Source organism: Capsicum annuum, chromosome 10 (genome assembly GCF_002878395.1).
Source record: "Capsicum annuum cultivar UCD-10X-F1 chromosome 10, UCD10Xv1.1, whole genome shotgun sequence".
NCBI classification, from domain to species: Eukaryota; Viridiplantae; Streptophyta; class Magnoliopsida; order Solanales; family Solanaceae; genus Capsicum; species Capsicum annuum.
Window position 1 is genome coordinate 10,531,486 of NC_061120.1, and position 5,071 is coordinate 10,536,556.

The window sequence follows — 5,071 nt, forward strand, 5'->3', positions numbered from 1 at the left end:
GTTCTATTGTTAAGTCAATTTCCCATTTAGAAGGAATTCCGAGAAGATCTTCAGGGAACACATTTGGAAATTCCCTTACTACTGAAATTGACTCAAGACTAGGGTTTCAAAATTAGAGTCTTTGACTCAAAAAAGATGGTAAATACACTCTTTGGCTATCATTTTCCTCACTCTAAAGTACAAAACAAGTTGACCCCAAGAACTTAGTACTGCCCCTCTATTCAAGAGTTGGTTCATTTGGAAACTAAAAATAAACTACTCTATTTCTACAATCCACTAAAGCATATCATGAATAGAGCCAATCCATGCCGAAAATGATGTCAAAATTTATCATCTCAAACTCTACAAGGTCTACAGAAGTAAATTTCTAGGACACTGTAATCGGGCAGTTCCTGTATACCCATCGAGCTATGATAGACTTACCCACTAATGTAGACACAAAGAAAGGCTCTACTAAGATTTCAGGACTGACTTTGAAACTGACGGTTATATAAGGGGTTACAAAAGAAAGCGAAGCTCCAGGATTTAATAAAGCATAAATGTGTAAATGAAAGACTTACAATGTACCAATAACCACGTCTGGAGAACTTTCCTGATCTTATCGGGACTGAAGTGCATAAAGACTGTTCTAACGCTGATCGCTAATAGCACTATAAGTGGCACGCTCTTGATTTAGGCGATTGGATAGAGCCGATGACTGATGAGACTGACTCGGTTGGCGTACATCTCTTTCCTTATGAGAAACTATTTGACACTCCCGAATCCTATAGCCTGGCTTACCACATCACAAACATACATCACTGCTAGCCCTACACTCTTCCTGATGGTTTTTACCATATTTTTTACAAAAAGAATTTGTGCAACCACTTTTTACACTGCCTTAGGACATAGAGCCTGGCGTTCTATCCGAATTGTCATTTTTGAACATTGGCACAGGAGCACTTGATAAAGATAGAGCCGAATTTGATGATTTCTGACAGAATTAGGGACGGTTACCACCCTCTGACCTTAGCTGAGCAAAGTTAAAACTTTCTATCCTAGCTTTCTTGTTCTCTCTTTCTTTCTACTTAACCTTCTCCTCCTCAATTTGTTAATCATGGACCATTAACTACTATCAGATACTCTAGACACGAACTTGCTCATCCTAGACCTGTTATCATCTATTATATGAGGAGCATTCCTAGCTTGCAAAGTAAACTAGAGGGAATACTCTTTCACACTCATATTGGCCTATTTTAAGTTGATAAACTCTAACATTTTAGCTTCCTTCAGCTCCAATAGGAAGAATCTATCTAAGAAGGAAGTAGGAAACTCCTCACATTCTATAGGCCCTGCATCTGTGCCCCTATCCTCTTTCCATTGCTTAAAACAAGTATGGGTTATATCCTGCAGCTAGTAAGAAGCCAATTCAGCACTATCACTGGAAGTCACACCCATAATGTTTGTTACTTTCTGCACCATGTTGGGGAATTCCTGCGGATCCTCTTAAGAATTGGATCTCAAAAATAAAGAAGGATTCAATTGGGTAAAGTCCTAAATCCTAGCTGCAGTAGTATTGGCAACTAGGTTGGACTGAACAACAGCTAGCCAAATATTTTGAGTAGCTACAGAGTAAGCTAGAGTAGCGAATGCAGCTCTAAACTCTGCATGACATACATGCTCATTCAGGGGATCTTTCTGAACGGGCGAAGATGCTGACTGGTTTCTTTTCTTCTTTCATTAATCTTTCTTTGAGGCATATTCTGTAAATGAGACAAATATGGAATTAGACAGAGATTTTAACTTGATCTCATGCTCATTCACATAATATGAACACCGAAAAAAGGAAAAATTTTCCTAAAATATCTCGTAGCCTCTTGTCCATAAGCGTGGCGCACTTTACACCCATGCATAAGACTCAACTCAACGTGACTTTCAGACTCCCTAGGATACTTTAAAACCTTAGGCTATGATACCAAGTTTTCAATGCCCCAAGAATACACCCTGGCTGCTACACAGTGCCTACGGTCACAAGTGACCTCAAGCTAACCCATAACAATGGTACCTACCTTGAGCACTGAATATATCTGATATCAAAAGATCATATACCAAATTTAAATAAAAAATATTATAAGGTTTCAAAACATTGTTCTTATAATGTCTGTAAAATAGTACTGACAACACTGATAAAATGACTAATAATAATGACTAAAACTGACTAATTGTTTGTACTAGTGTGAAAAACGATTATGGAGCTGATAGGACAAACACCCAACTAACTCCAACTGAATAGAAAATACTAAACTGATAAGGTAAATTGAGATAAATAAACCATGTCCTCAAAGTATAAGAAATCACCACTACTACTGCTGATAATCTGGTATGTCTATGTGTGATTAGGGAACTGAGCATTCAAACCCATGATATTAAATATCATAGCGCAAGAAACGAGTATGCAAATAGTACTTTGAATGTACTGGTATGCTAAATAAGGTTAGGCTAATATGTATGGTTTTATGTGCAGGAGTGATAATTGACTGAATGAATAGCATGAAGTACCGAGTAGAATGCATGAAATCTATACAAACTGAGAATGCAATATCAAGCATAACATATGTTATGAATGTAATCTGTAATATGAAATACTGATGAATGGATAAGTAATATCTGTATATTATGGTCAAAAAAACTAAAACTAATTATTGATTTGAATACAAGACTAAGACTATGGGAGCTATCATCTAACCAACATGCCCCAATAAGCTAATTGAGGTCCAACCTGTGACCCCAAATGAAAGGGTGTCAGTACCGTGCCATGGGTACTAACACAAGGCTGGGTGGATCCACTAAGCTACTAAACAACCAGGATGTTATTCCTAAATTGATGGGTGTCACCTGGGCAGAGTCAAGCCTAAATTGATGGGTCACTCCTCATATCCTACATTGGCTACATAGTTCTATAATGCAAGGACTGCTACTAATGACCCTATCTAACTCACGGGGAAGCATTCATCCGTGCATTCACTCAGTGCTAAATCCTACCCCCAATTAAAAGACCTAGAATATTGGACTGACTATGTTTAACTATTTAAAATACTGACTAGAATGATAGGGCTCGTAACTATTCTGTAACCATTCTATAAATACTAAAAACTAGGTAAGCAACTAAATTTTAGGTATTCAAACCCCTAGGACTTAATAACAATAATATCAAGATTGTACTAAAACATTGAGGACATGACATGTAAGCATTTATTCAAAACTCCTTCTTGTGGGCATTTCGTCAAACACTTGTAATCCATGGTTTAAGCTAAGCATGGGAATAGTTTTAAAACTTATAGTAATAGCAGGATTTCCCTACAAAAATCAACAATTAAGGTTTAATTCAATGAATAACAACATTAAAATGTTTGGGGATTAATAAACAACAACAATTTCATGTAAACATGGTATAGAATCAAATTTTATGGGAATTCATGGTTAAAATCACAATAACTTGTAAAAATCACAACATTGAATTTGAAGTTGGGTTCTTGGACCACATGGTTGTAAAGGATCCATGGATGAACATTTAACATACCTTAAAAGTTTAAATCTTGATGGAGAATAAATTTTCTTGAAGGTTCTTGAATGGTGACGCTTGGATTCTTGAGTTTTCTTGAAGAAGGGCATGAATCTTGTTCTTGGGGAATGATCTTGGAAGAAACCCTAATTTTGATATTAAGTATGAATGAGGTGTTAAGTTGTTTAAGTTGATGGAATTAGGGGTTAAAAAGGGTTTAAAAAGGCCTAAAAATCTCATTAAAAATGTTATTACATCGCTGTACTAACTTGGTTAACGGGTTGGGTGATGGACCGTCACTCTAGTGACTGACCATCACTCAATCTATTAGTTTATGGCCAGAAAAAAAGCTCACTTTCTAAAGTTGATGACCTAGTTTGAAGGTCAGTCATTGGCTTGATAGTTCGTCAACCTGGCCGTCGTACTTTGGTAGTCGGATAGCTCTCTGGTAAAATAGGCATAACTTTTCCCCCGATATCGGATTAAGGCAAAATTGGTATCGTTGGAAATTTAATTAAATTATCTATCTATTAATAGGTCATGAACTCAAAAATTCTAAGTAAAATGAAAGATATACTCATTTGACGTTGACTATAGCACCATCCTTCTCAACAACTCAATCGGTAATGGATATTTTGATTCAGCTAATAACAAGGAGTTATTTGAGGCCTTAATATGAATCAAAATCACTCATAAAACTACCAAATCACTATAATTTATTTCTAATGAGCTTGAAGCATGGTTTTAATAATGGTTTGGATTCTCAAGGTATTATAATATCTCCTTCTTGGGGACATTCGTCCTCGAATAAGGTTGGTTAAGCTGAGAACACTGAGGAATTGAGGTTACATGCTGAATATACATGATGAAAACATGATTACATAATCGTGCCTGAAACATAACATATGATTGAACAGGTTTCATGAATGCATGAATGATATGTGAATGATATCCAGCTCGAATTGAGCATGGAATAGAGAAATTCTAGGGAAAATTGTTACCTTAAGATGAGTCTGAATTTGAGGAGGATAAATAAGGGTACATGGTCCTTATATCTGCTTCTGCTTCCCAAGTGGCTCCCTCAATGGATTGGTTTCGTAAAAAAACTTTGACCAAGGAAACTTCTTTATTCCTTAGTCTATAAATCTGGCGATTAAGGATCTCGACTGGAATTTCTTTGTAAGATAGGCTATTCTGAACATCTATGCTTTCTAAAGGGACAACTATAGCTGGGTCACCAAAAAACTTTTTCAACAACGAGATATGGACTACTAGGTGAACTGAAGCCAAATTGGTGGGAAACTCTAGCTCATAAGCTACCCTTCCAAAGTGGCTCAAGGTTATACAAGGGCCAACATATCGGGGACTGAGTTTCCCTTTATTACCTAAACTCTTCCCTCTCTTCATGGGAGAGATCTTCAGAGAGATCGTCAGATATATAAAATCTCTAATCTCAAACTCAATATTTTTTCTCCTCACATCAGCATAAGATTTTTGTCGGCTTTAGGCTATCTTAAGCCTCTCCATGAT